The sequence below is a fragment of the Pseudorca crassidens genome, chromosome 1 (genome assembly GCF_039906515.1).
Source record: "Pseudorca crassidens isolate mPseCra1 chromosome 1, mPseCra1.hap1, whole genome shotgun sequence".
NCBI classification, from domain to species: Eukaryota; Metazoa; Chordata; class Mammalia; order Artiodactyla; family Delphinidae; genus Pseudorca; species Pseudorca crassidens.
In genome coordinates this window covers 76,480,589-76,495,204 of record NC_090296.1, presented here as the reverse complement: position 1 = coordinate 76,495,204, position 14,616 = coordinate 76,480,589, and the positions used below count along the sequence as shown (strand labels likewise).

Here is a 14,616-nt window from a genome sequence, read left to right as displayed (position 1 = left end):
AAAAAAAAGAATGATATACATAGGAATATTTTTTTTAATTTTAATTTTATTTTATTTGCTATACAGTAGGTCCTTGTTGGTTATCCATATTCATAGGAATAAATTTAACCAAGGAGGTGAAAACCCTGTACACTGAAAACTATGACATTGTTGAAAGAAATTGAAAAAGACACAAAGAGGGCTTCCCTGGTGGCGTAGTGTTTGAGAGTCCGCCTGCCGATGCAGGGGACACAGGTTCGTGTCCCGATCTGGGAAAATCCCACATGCCGCGGACCGGCTGGGCCCGTGAGCCATGGCTGCTGAGCCTGCGCGTCCAGAGCCTGTGCTCCGCAACAGGAGAGGCCACGGCAGTGAGAGGCCCACGTACCGCAAAAAAAAAAAAAAAAAAAAAAAAGACACAAAGAAATGGAACCATATTTTGTGCTTATGAATTGAAGAACAATTTTTAAATGTTCATATTACCTAAAGCAATCTACAGATTCAATGCAATCCCTTTCAAAATCCCAATGACTTTTTTCACAGAAATAGAACAAAAAATTCTAAAATTTATATGGAACCACCAAAAAAAAAAACCCTCAAACAGCAAAGGCAATCCTGAGAAAAAAGAACAAAGCTGAGGTATCACACTCCCTGATTTCAAATTATACTACAAAGCTAGAGTAATCAAAACAGCATGGTAGGGACCTCCATGGTGGCACAGTGGTTAAGAATCTGCCTGCCAATGCAGGGGACACAGGTTTGAGCCCTGGTCCGGGAAGATCCCACGTGCCACAGAGCAACTAAGCCCGTGCGCCACAACTACTGAGCCCGCATGCCACAATTACTGAAGCCCGTGTGCCTAGAGCCTGTGCTCTGCAACAAGAGAAGCCACTGCAATGAGAAGCCTGCACACTGCAACAAAGAGCAGCTGCTGCTGGCCACAACTAGAGAAAGTCCATGCAGAGCAATGAAGACCCAATGCAACAAAAAATTAATTAATTAATTAATTAATTAAAAAAAAAAACAACAAAAAAACCCAGCATGGTATTGGCAGAAAATCAGACATACAGATCAATGGAACAGAACTGGGAGCCCAGACAAAAACCCAAACATATATGAACAACTAATTTATGACAAAGGAGTCAAGAACATACAATGGGGGAACAGAAAGTATCTTCAATAAGGTGTTGGGAAAACTGCACAGTCACATGAAAAAGAATGAAACTGGACCACCATCTTACACCATACACAAAAATTAACTCAAAATGGATTAACAACTTGAATGTAAGACCTGAAATCATAAAACTCCTGGAAGAAAACATAGGCAATATGCTCTTTAACATTGGTCTTAGTAATCTTTTTGGATATGTTTTCTTAGGCAAGGGGAACAAAGTCAAAAATAAACAAATGGGTAGGAATTCCCTGGTGGTCCAGTGGTTAGCACTCCATGCTTTCACTGCCAAGGACCCAGGTTCGATCCCTCGTCAGGGAACTAAGATCCCACAAGCAGCGTGGCGCGGCCAAAAACTAATAATAATAGAATAAACAAATGGGACAACATCAAACTAAAAACATCTGCCTAGCAAAGGATATCATCAACAAAACAAAGACAGCCTACTGAATGGGAGAAGACTTTTGCAAATCATACATCTGATAATGGGTTAATACTCAAAGTATATAAAGAACACATGCAACTCAACAAAAACAAAAAAACCTGATTGAGAAATGGGCAGAGGCTATGAATAGACATTTTCCAAAGAAGACATACAGATGGCCAACAGGCAAATGAAAATAAGTTCAACATCACTGATTATTAGGGAAATACAAATCAAAACCACAATGAGATATCACCTCACACCTGTCAGAATGGCTATTATCAAAAAGACAAGCAATAACAAGTGTTGGAGAGGATGTGGAGCAAAGGGAACCCCATACACTGTTGGTGGGAATGTAAATTGGTGCAGCCACTGTGGAAAATAGTATAGAGATTCCTCAAAAAATTAAGAATAGATCTGCTATACGATTCAGGTGTTCCACTTCTGGGTATTCAAAGAAAACAAAAACACTAATTTGAAAAGATATACGTACCTCTATGTTGATTGCAGCATATTTACAGTAGCCAAGATATGGAAACAACCTATGTTCTTATCAAAAGATGAATGGATAAAGATGTGGTATATATATACCATTCAGCCATAAAGATGGTATCTTGCCATCTGCGACAACATGGATGGACCTTGAGGGTATTATGCAAAGTGAAATAAGTCAGATGGAGAAAGACAACTATTGTATGATTTCACTCATGTGGAACATAAAAAATAAATAAGTGAACAAACAAAACAAAACAAGGGGACTTCCCTGGCAGTCTAGTGGTTAAGACTCCACCCTTCCACTGTAAGTGGTGAGGGTTCAATCCCTGGTCCAGGAACTAAGATCCCACATGCCACATGGCATGGCCAAACAAACCCAAACAAACAAACAAACCAACCAAAAACCTCAAAAAACCCCACATAGACACAGAGAACGGATTGGTGGTTACTAGTTGGGAAGGGGGTTGAGAGGGAGGGTGAAATAAGTAAATGGGGTCAACTGTATGGTGATGGATAGAAACTAGACTTTTGGTGGAAGGCACACTGTTGTGTATTCAGAAATAGAATTATAATGTTGTACATATGAAACTTACCTCAATTAAAAAAATAAAATAAAATAAATATGCCATTTCCCAATCAAACTGAAAAATGAAAGTTACATCAACTTGAAGCGGAAAAAAAAGTTTTCCTTATATTGAGACCAAAACTCATTTTACTTGTTAAATGAAACCTTTAGTTGGGGAAAAACTGATAGAGTTTTAAAGGTAAATAACACCAAAGAATCTGGAAACCACTAAAATTATGGTGGAAGAGAACATTCAGAGAGACAAGTAAGCATTTGCTTAGAAAGGAAAAAAATCTCTTTTACAGCTGAGTCAAAGATGTTGTTATTGCAGGGGAGAAATACCTTTCAAAAAGAGAAAGGCAAGCAAAGAAAAGAGAATAAAGATGCAACAGAATCATATTAAGAGGTACAGACTAGAAGTTCCTTTTGCAATAGATTGTAACAAACAGTGCCAGGGAATTAAAAAAGAACTCAGGAAGGAATTAGAAAACTATTGACCAAATCTGTGATCTCTGACTACAGCTACCAACTGGGTTGCAAGACATATGGGTTGCAAGTGTGGTTTGTGTTCATGAAAAAGCCTTCAGAAGGGGCCTGAGAAAATAGCAGTTATGAGCAGTCATGTAGCATTTATAATAATAATAATTATTATTTTCTTTCTTTTTTAAATTTATTTATTTTTGGCTGCGTTGGGTCTTTGTTGCTGTGCACAGGCTTTCTCTAGTTGCGGAGAGCGGGGGCTACTTTTCATTGTGGTGCACGTGCTTCTCATTGTGGTGGCTTCTCTTGTGGAGCATGGGCTCTAGGCACGCGGGCTTCAGTAGTTGTGGCACGTAGGCTCAGTAGTTGTGGCTCATGGGCTCTAGAGCACAGGCTCAGTAGTTGTGGTGCACGGGCTTAGTTGCTCCGTGGCATGTGGGATCTTCCCTGACCAGGGATCAGACCCATGTCCCCTGCATTGGCAGATGGATTCTTAACCACTGCACCACCAGGGAAGCCCCCAATACCTTTATTTCTAATGATAATATTTACATGTGCCTTTGTCACGCTTACTCTATGCTTGACCCTGTCTTAAGCACTTCTAGTGTTTTAACTCACTTAATCCTCACAACATCCCTAAAAAGCAGGCATTATTATCCTTGTTTTACAGTTAAGGAAAATAAAGCACAGGAAAATTAAGTTCACATCCAGGAGTCCCTGCTCTAGAGTTCTTGCACCTAATTATCCACATTTTAGAGATGAACTAGAATTAAGTTTATGACTCATTTCATATTTTACTGAGAAAATAGGAAAATCTAACTAAAAACTACTTCGTCTTCTTCACCAAGCTACCGAACTACCTGGGCCTATACCTGTCTGCCTTCTTTCCTGTTACAATGGATGAACTATTCTCACTACCATCTAAGGCCAATCCCCTCATTTGTGTACAAGACTCCAATCCCTTTTCCTTACTCATGGGCTCTGCTCTTCTAGTTATACCCTCTCTCCTGCGCCATCAATTTCTTCCTCTATAGCCTACAGATAGGTTACAGTATCTCCCATCTTTGGAGAAAAAAAAAATTTGTTTCTACCATGACACTGCCTATTTTCTCTGCTCTCCTATGTCAATGTCAGTGTGAATTACGTTTAGTCACATATAACACAAAATCCAGAATAGAGTAGTATATATAAGGCACGGTTTGTTTTCTTTTATATAAAGGAAGCTCAGAGGTAGATATTATGGGTTCTTATTGTCCCTAGGGACCCAAGCTCCTCTGTCTTCCTGCTCTGCCATCCTTAGCGTAAAACTTCCAGCCTCAATATTACCTCATGACCCAATATGGCTACTCTACTCCAGACATTTTATCTATGTTCCAGGCAAATAGAAGTAGAAAATTGGAGGAGGGAAAAAAGAAGTAAATCCTAGGCTTTCCTCTGCACGACTGTACTGAAAATGCTTTTGCCAAGTTCACCAGTTACTTCCATATTTTCAAATTTCATATTAAATTTTCTGTTCTCATCTTATTGAACTCTCAGCAACATGGGACACACTAACCCCTCCTTAGTTTTGAAACAATGCTTTCATCTGACATCAGAGACTCCACATTCTCCTAGTTTCTTTGTACTTCATTGGCTGCTTCTTAATTTCCTTTACTGGATCCTCCTTCTCTTCCCAATCTCTAAAGATCAGTTGCCTCAGGCTTCATTTCTTGGTCCTCTTCTTTATCTACTCTGTTTCCCTAATGATCTCATTCAGTCCCATGACTTTAAATACTCTCTATATGCTGCTGATCCCATCAGTTTATTATCTCCAGACATGACTCTGTCCTGAATCCTAGACTCATATATTATCTCCATTTGGATGCCTAATAGGGATCTCAAGTATAACATGACCAGAACAGGACTTCTAATTCCTACCTTAAAAAAAAATCTTCTCTTCTCCCTCAATCTTTCCCATTTCAATTAATGGCACTACCATTCACACAGTTCCGCTGGACAAAAACCTCAGAGTCATCCCTGATTACTTTATTTTCCTCCCCTTCCTCATCCAATCCTTTAGAAAGTCTGGTCTACTTAATGTCCAAAATATATCTCCAATCCAATAACCTCTTATACCGCCAACATTCTTGCCCACACCATCATTGCCTCTCATCTGGTTTATTTATTTATTTATTTTTCATCTGGTTTATTATAATAACCTCTAACCCTTTCCCTTCCTCCAGGCTTGTTTCCACTGATGGTCAGGATTAATAGTTACAAGAAACAGAAACTAACCACTGATTTAAGCAGAAAAAGAAATAATTTGAAGGAATACGGGCAGGGAATTTGGAGGTAAACTGGTGTGCAGCATTCGTAGGGTGGATAAGAGAACACAGCAGATAAAATCATGACATGCCGTGCATGGAAACAACCCCCATGGATACTATCCCCAGTGGTCTAGGATGCTGCCACTAGTTTTACCATGAAGGGGCAGGCAGTGACTGTCTCAAAGCAACTCTGCAGAAGGAAAGAGCAGAACTTTAAGAAGCTTTTCTTCACCTACCTTCTCACTGCTACCCTCCACCATAGTGTAGCCCCCAGTCTCTCTTTCTCTCCTCAGTACCCATCTTCTTCCCCCCCCTTCCCACACACTCTAATTCAAGACAGACTTTTTAGTTTCCCTAAGGGTTTCTCACAGAGGTAGTGATTATGGTGGTTCATTCCTGGATTCTATGCTTCCCTCTTACTTTACATTTTCTCCACGGTTGATTTTAGAGGAAAAAGCCAGTGACCTGAGCTTATTTGCCAGTTGCTGGTGTTCTCTGGTTCTTTACAAGTTCCTGTAGTTATTGGAGGAGGTTATTGCATTGTTATTGAAAGGAGGGGTTGGCCCAGAGATATTTTTAACCCCCAAATTGTACAACTTAAAGGAGGCTGATTTAGTGTCATCGATGCAATAATCCCTGGGAAAGGATCTGGAATACATTGTGGATTCACGTTCATCTTAATTAACTCAACGAATACTTGGGTGGTTATTGTAAGCTAGGTGTGGTGCTGTGTACTAGGGGAAAAAACAAAAAAAGGAATTGTCCCTGACCTCTAGTGGAGGAGGAGAGGAATTATCTATTATAATTATAATATTGTAAATAAAGATAATTGCATACCTTAATAGAGCCATGCACAAGGTCATTAAGTATATAGGATCCTTGGCAAAGTGCTGTTTCATGGAAAGGTAACATGCGAGCAGAGAACTTGAAGAATGTGTAGGAGTTTTCAAAGAAAGCGAACAGAAGGAAAACGTTACAAGCAAAGAAAAAGTACAGTGTGAGGCAAAGAAAAAAGGCTTGAGAAAGCATGGGAAAATATAAAATAGATCAGTATTTCTAGAACATAAACTGTGAATGAAAATAGGTGCTGTAATTCATCGCTGATAGGTGTGTAAATTGGTTCAACTCTTCAGGAAGGCCGTTTAGCAATAACTCAAAATATTAAATGCATATACTATTTGGTCAGGAATTTGTATCCTGCAGCATTGTTTGTAATAGCAAAAGATTTGAAACTACCTAAATATCCATGAAAGAGGGAATTGGTTAAATAAATGATAGGATATCCAAACAATGGAAGAGTATGCAGTTATAAAAAAGAACGAAGCAGATCTGTAGGTACTAATATGAACTAGATTTCAAGACATACATTGTTAAATGAAAAAATCTGGGTGCTGAGCACTGTGAATACAACATTATAATTTTTTATTGTTTTTTGGAGGGGGCGGGGGTGACTTCACACAGGTGCATAGAATATCTGGATGAGTTCACAAGGAATAGGTAACAGGAGCTGCCCCCTGAAGATAGGGACTGGGGATCTGGAATGGGAGGCAGTGACTGACAGGTTCTAAAATGGTCCCAAATCATCTCTGCCTCCTAACATTCATGCCCATGTGTAATCCGTTCCCCTTCGAGTGTGGACAGGATCTGCAACTTGTTTCTAGATAATAGAATACAACAAAAGCGATGAATGTCACTACTGTGATTATGTTAAATAGGACTGTAATTTCCATCTTGCTAGCAGACTCTACTGAACCTCACACTTGCTGGATTTTATGAAGTAAACAGCCATTCGGAGAGGTCATATGCCAAGGAACTGAGGATACCTCTGGCTAGTAACCCACAAGCACAAGGAACGAATCCTGCAACAGTGACGTTAGCTTGGTATCCTTTCCCAGAGGAGCCTCAGATGAGCCACACCCAGGACTCAGGTGAGCCATGCTCGTATTCCTGACACACAGAAAATGATATAATAAATGTGTGTTGTTTTAAGCTTCTAAGTTCACGGTAATTCATTAACACAGTGTTAGATAACTAACACAGAACCTGACTTATTTTTCTTGTAATACATTTTTAATGCTTTTAATCATGTGCCTGTAAAACCTACTTAAACAGACTTATTTTTCTTGTAATACATTTTTTTAAACATCTTTACTGGAGTATAATTGCTTTACAATGGTGTGTTAGTTTCTGCTTTATAACAAAGTGAATCAGCTATACATATACATATATCCCCATATCTCTTCCCTCTTGTGTCTCCCTCCCTCCCACACTCCCTATCCCACCCCTCTAGGTTGTCACAAAGCACCGAGCTGATCTCCCTGTGCTATGCAGCTGCTTCCGACTAGCTATTTCTTTTACATTTGGTAGTATATATAGGTCCATGCCACTCTCTCACTTTGTCCCAGCTTACCCTTCCCCCTCCCCATGTCCTCAAGTCCGTTCTCTAGTAGGTCTGCGTCTTTATTCCCGTCCTGACCCTAGGTTCTTCATAACCATTTCTTCTGTTTTTTTTAGATTCCATATTTATGTGTTAGCATACGGTATTTGTTTTTCTCTTTCTGACTTACTTCACTCTGTATGACAGACTCTAGGTCCATCCACCTCACTACAAGTAACTCAATTTCGCTTCTTTTTATGGCTGAATAATATTCCATTGTATATATGTGCCACATCTTCTTTACCCATTCATCTGTTGATGGACACGTAGGTTGCTTCCATGTCCTGGCGATTGTAAATAGTGTTGCAATGAACATTGTGGTACATGTCTCTTTTTGAATTATGGTTCTCTCAGGGTATATGCCCAGTAGTGGGATTGCTGGGTCATATGGTAGTTCTATTTTTAGTTTTTTAAGGAACCTCCATACTGTTCTCCATAGTGGCTGTATCAATTTACATTCCCACCAACAGTGCAAGAGGGTTCCCTCTTCTCTACACCCTCTCCAGCATTTATTGTTTCTAGATTTTTTGATGATGGCCATTCTGACTGGTGTGAGGTGATACATCATTGTAGTTTTGATTTGCATTTCTCTAATGATTAATGATGTTGAACATTCTTTCATGTGTTTGTTGATAATCTGTATATCTTCTTTGGGAAAATGTCTATTTAGCTCTTCTGCCCATTTTTGGATTGGGTTGTTTGTTTTTTTGATATTGAGCTGCTTGTAAATTTTGGAGATTAATCCTTTGTCAGTTGCTTCATTTGCAAATATTTTCTCCTGTTCTGAGGGTTGTCTTTTCGTCTTGTTTATGGTTTCCTTTGCTGTGCAAAAGCTTTTAAGTTTCATTAGGTCCCATTTGTTTATTTTTTGTTTATTTCCATTTCTCTAGGAGGTGGATCAAAAAGGATCTTGCTGTGATTTATGTGAACATAGAGTGTTCTGCCTATGTTTTCCTCTAAGAGTTTGATAGTGTCTGGCCTTACATTTAGGTCTTTAATCCATTTTGAGTTTATTTTTGTGTATGGTGTTAGGTAGTGTTCTAATTTCATTCTTTTACATGTAGCTGTCCAGTTTTCCCAGCACCACTTACTGAAGAGGCTGTCTTTTCTCCATTGTATGTTCTTGCCTCCTTTGTAGTAAATTAGGTGACCATATGTGTGTGGGTTTATCTCTGGGCATTCTATCCTGTACCATTGATCTATATTTCTGTTTTTGTGCCAGTACCAGACTGTCTTGATTACTGTAGCTTTGTAGTATGGTCTGAAGTCAGGGAGCCTGATTCCTCCAGCTCCATTTTTCTTTCTCAAGATTGCTTTGGCTGTTCGGGGTCTTTTATGTTTCCATACAAGTTGTGAAATTTTTTGTTCTGGTTCTGTGAAAAATGCCAGTGGTAGTTTGATAGGGATTGCATTGAATTTGTAGAGATTGCTTTAGGTAGTAGAGTCATTTTCACAATGTTGATTCTTCCAATCCAAGAACATGGTATATCTCTCCATCTGTTTGTACCATCTTTAATTTTTTTCATCAGTGTCTTATAGTTTTCTGCATACAGGTCTTTTGTCTCCTAAGGTAGGTTTATTCCTAGGTATTTTATTCTTTTTGTTGCAGTGGTAAATGGGAGTGTTTCCATAATTTCTCTTTCAGATTTTTCATCATTAGTGTATCAGAATGCAAGAGATTTCTGTGCATTAATTTTGTAACCTGCTACTTTACCAAATTCATTGATTAGCTCTAGTAGTTTTCTGGTAGAGGCTTTAGGATTCTCTATGTATAGTATCATGTCATCTGCAAACAGTGACAAATTTACTTCTTCTTTTCCAATTTGGATTTCTTTTATTTCTTTTTCTTCTCTGACTGCTGTGGCTAAAACTTCCAATACAATGTTGAATAACAGCAGTGGGAGTGGGCAACCTTGTCTTGTTCCTGATCTTAGTGGAAATGGTTTCAGTTTTTCACCATTGAGGACGATGTTGGCTGTGGGTTTGTCATATATGGCCTTTATTATGCTGAGGTTAGTTCCCTCTATGCCTACTTTCTGGAGGGTTTTTATCATAAATAGGTGTTGAATTTTGTCAAAAGCTTTTTCTGCATCTCTTGAGATGATCATATGGTTTTTCTCCTTCAATTTGTTAATATGGTGTATCACATTGAATGATTTGTGTATATTGAAGAATCCTTGCATTCCTGGGATAAACCCCACTTGATCATGGTGTATGATCCTTTTAATGTGCTGTTGGATTCTGTTTGCTAGTATTTTGTTGAGGATTTTTGTGTCTATGTTCATCAGTGTTATGCATGTGTCTTTTTGAACTACAGTTTTCTCTGGGTAAATGCCCAGTAGTGGGATTGCTGGGTCATATAGTTATTCTATTTTTAGGTTTTTAAGGAACCTCCATACTGTTCTCCACAGTGGCTATATCAATTTACATTCCCACCAACAGTGCAAGAGGGTTCCCTTTTCTCCACACCAAGCAGGTTTTGTCCATTCCAAGCAGGTTTGGCCAGTAAGACAGGTACCATCTTCCCCCAGATCCCAGCCAATGGCTATCGTATCTCACTGGGAGGGACATGCCGCCAGCATTTCTCATCTCTCCAAATTCCATGTTGCAGAGGTTAAATTTGAGATAAGTGTGCCAAGATATCAAAGTCTCCCTTCTTACACCTGGTTCCCACTCACTGAGCAGAGGCTCTACCTGAGGCATGGCAGGATGAGAATACTGGGACCCCAATTAGCCTCACCCAGTGTGTTCATAGGGTAGTGTTATGGTGGAGTTCCACAGCAAGAGAGGCAAGTCAAGAAGACCAGAGATTACTGCTCTACCCTGTGGCCTGCTAATAAAGCAGGGGAATCATTCCAAGAAAAGCAGGCAACTATCTCCACCCAAGTCCTGAAGCAGTGGCTGAGATTTTTCTCAGTGGCAGGGGTGGTTCTTAAGGGCTGTGGCACTCTCCCCAAGTGAACTGACTTTAATTGAAAAAAGAGCATGGTGGCAATATATGGCAGGTCCACAGCTAACATCATACTCAATGGTGAAATGTTGAAAACTTTTCCTCTTAGGTCAGGAACAAGACAAGGGTGTGCCCACTCTTACCACTCCTATTCAGCACAGTACTGGAAGTCCTGGCCAGAGCAATCAAGCAAGAGAAAGAAATAAAAAGTATCAGAACTAGAAAGCAAGAAGTAAAATTGTCCCTATTTGCAGATGACATGATTTTATATATAGAAAATCCTAAGGACTCCACCAAAAAAAAAAACAAAACAAAACTGTTAGATCTAATCAATAAATTCAGTAAAGGTGCAGGATGCAAAAAATTTTTTTTATAAATTTATTTTATTTTTATTTATTTTTGGCTGCTTTGGGTCTTTGTTGCTGCGCATGGGCTTTCTCTAGTTGTGGCAAGCCGGGGCTGCTCTTCGTTGCGGTGTGTGGGCTTCTCGTTGCGGTGGCTTCTCTTGTTGCGGAGCACAGGCTCTAGGCACACGGGCTTTGGTAGTTGCGGCACACGGGCTCAGTAGTTGTGGCACACAGGCTTAGTTGCTCTGCAGCATGTGGGATCTTCCCAGACCAGGGCTTCAACCCGTGTCCCCTGCATTGACAGGCGGATTCTTAACCACTGCGCCACCAGGGAAACCCAGGATGCAAAATTAACATGCAAAAATAAGTAGCATTTCCATACACTAACAATGAATTATGTGAAAAAGAAAGTGATCCCATTCACAATAGCATCAAAAATAATGTGAGGAATTTCAAGGCTGAGGGTCAAAAACAATGGAGATTTAAATTGTAAGCCATTAAGAGGTGGCTGGAAGCTCCATGAAAGGAACAAAGTAAACTGTAGGCCAGCTAGTTTACCAGAATCACGGAAAGAGACAGCTATAAAGAGTCCTCAGAACAAACCCAGAGACTGGCCTCAAAACCACCTGTAGGAAGAGGCCTGAATTTAATTGACTGGAAGAATTTATGCCCTAGGGCATTGTCAAAAACAATAAAGCAATCAGCCACCAATTAGTGTAAGCCTATGAGCTGGGTATGATATAGAGGCAGACAGCTGAACAGAGAGATCAGGGAAACAGTCAAAAAGAGCCCTGCTAAAAACACCCAAGATGATTATCCGTATTCCTAAGCCTGCGCTCTTCAGGGTGTGACATCAGAGGCTATATGCTGTGGAGGAAATAGACATCCTCAAAATAATCCAGCCAAGTCACTAAACAAACAACAACAAGCCTTGGATGGGGAGGATGACATTAGTATCCAGAATTGCTTTATCATCTCAAACATCCAGTTTTCAGCAACAACAACAAAATTATGAGAAATATAAAGAAAAGGAAATTGTGACTCATACGTGGGGGGCCGAGGGTGGGATTGGGGAGGGGGAGGCAACAGAAACTGCCTATGAGCAGGCCCAGAAAATGGGCTTAACAACCAAAGACTTAGCAGCAGCTATTATAGATATATTCAAAGAACCAAAGAAAGTCATGATTAAAGAAGTTAAGGGTTATATGATGACAATTTCTCATCAAGTAGAGGATATAAATAGATAGAAATTACAAAAAAGAACCAAATGGAAATTCTGAAGTTGAAAGTAAAATAACCAAACTGAAAAATTTACTAGAGAAGCCCAATGGTATCTTTAAATTAGCAGAAGAATCAGTGATTTGAAGACAGATTGATAGAGATTTTGTAATCCAAAGAACAGAGAGAAAAAAAATAAAGAAAAATAAACAGAGACTCAGAAAATGTGAGGCATACTTAAGGGCACCAGCATATGCACACTTGGAGTACAAACAGAAGAGGAGTGAGAGAATGGAGAAGAAAAAATATACAACGAAATAATGGATTAAACATTCTCAAATTTGATGAAAATACTAATCTACACACCCAAGAAACTTAATGAATTCCAACTAGGATAAATGCAAAGAGATTCAAAAACAGACACATCATAATAAACCTGTTGAAAGATAAAGACAAAAAGAAAATATAGAAAATGGGGGGAGGAGGAATATGTGCTCACAAGATACAGATTTATTGTAAAGATAAAGTAATTAAGACAGTGTGGTATCAGTGCAGAGAAATACAAATGGACCAATAAAACAGAATAGAGAACCAAGAAAAGGACTCATGCATATGTGGAATTTGATTTAGACAGAACTGGCATTGCAGATCCATGAAGTATTGAGTGCCTATGCAAGAAATGGTCTGGGACAATTGGGTATCGATTTTGAAAAAAAAGAAATTTAATCCCAACCTAACAGCAAAACAAATGTGAAGGCAAAACTTTTAAAAACATTTAGAAGAAAACATAGAGAATATCTTTATGATTTTACATTTGGGAAAGATTCTTAAGATACACATTAAAAAAATTCAAACCAGAAAAGAAAGTATTGCTAAATCTGCTCATATTAAAATTAAGACCTTCTATTAATCAACACATCATAAAGAAAGTAAAAATAAATAACATATTTAGAAGACATAACTAGGTGAAGGTACTTGCCACACATTTAACCAATAAAAGATTAGTTTTCAGCATACAAAAAACTAAAAAAAAAAAGATGTAACTTATGAATAAGCACCCCCTAGTGATAGGCACAGAGTTAAGGGACAAAGTAGGTGATTAAATAGTTAATCCCACTAGGGAATTGTAAATAAAGAAAAAGTATGGATCTCCCGTGTAAGTTAATGATCACTCAAGAAAGCAGGTTTGCTTAACCACAAAATCAAGCAGGCTTGCTTAGCAACAAATCCATGCAACAGAAGCATGAGACATGCCCCCAAATTATAAAACAATGGTGGCATGAGACCCACATCCTGCCCAGTGAGCTCGGTAAGTTAATGACTCCTAGGACATGCTCTCTGCACACATAGAAAACAATAATTTACGGAAAGGTGACATTTCAAAGTGAAAGACCCTTACTGTACTGAGACCTGAAATAATTTTTCCATAATGCCATGACAGTCTTGGCTTGACCATGTAGGGACAGGAAATCTCCCCTGCCCAACCTGGAGGAGGAGATGATGATGGAAGTGTGACATCTACTCAAGAATGAGGAAGAAGGTGGTATTTTCCCCCTCCCCACTTTTCCTTTGATTATAAAAATGTAACCCACTAAGTAGTCAGGGCAGCGCAATGCTCACCTGTCTGCTTGTAAGCTTCACAAGCGTCCTATTCTAATAAATCACTTCTTATCTATCACTTTGCTTTGAATTCTTTCTGTGCAGAGACATAAAGGACCAGAGCCCTCCGAAATCTAGTGGTTTCACTAGAAGATAAACAAGAATAGTTCTTAGTGAATCAGTAATATTGTCTCTTTAGCTGGATTGTGAGTGATTGCATTTTATTTTATTTTATTTTATTATTTTTTTTTGGTACGCGGGCCTCTCACTGTTGTGGCCTCTCCCGTTGCGGAGCACAGGCTCCAGACGCGCAGGCTCAGCGGCCATGGCTCACGGGCCCAGCCGCTCTGCGGCATGTGGGATCTTCCTGGACCGGGGCACAAACCCGCGTCCCCTGCATCGTCAGGCGGACTCTCAACCACTGTGCCACCAGGGAAGCCCTGTATTTTATTTTTAATCACTGTATGGTAGATAGACATGAATATGTTTAAAATATTCTTTTGTGGAGTTTCAGTATTTAATAACGGTAACATGACAAAAACAAACAAAATAAATGAAAATAAAACAGAAAGAAGGAATTAATAAAGAAAAACCTGACATTAATAAAATGGGAAGCTGATACATTGTAGAAATAAGAAGAAAAAC

General features: G+C 39.2%; 1 protein-coding gene across 1 annotated transcript in view; it reads left to right on the top strand.

Annotated features, from left to right (window-relative positions):
* The window catches only part of TMEM253 (transmembrane protein 253), a 51,978-nt gene that overhangs the window by 21,576 nt on the left and 15,786 nt on the right, over positions 1-14,616 (top strand). Inside the window, exon 10 of the mRNA XM_067741364.1 lies at positions 7,162-7,348. The gene's annotated coding sequence lies outside the window, so the exon portion shown is untranslated. The remainder of the gene's footprint in view (positions 1-7,161; positions 7,349-14,616) is intronic.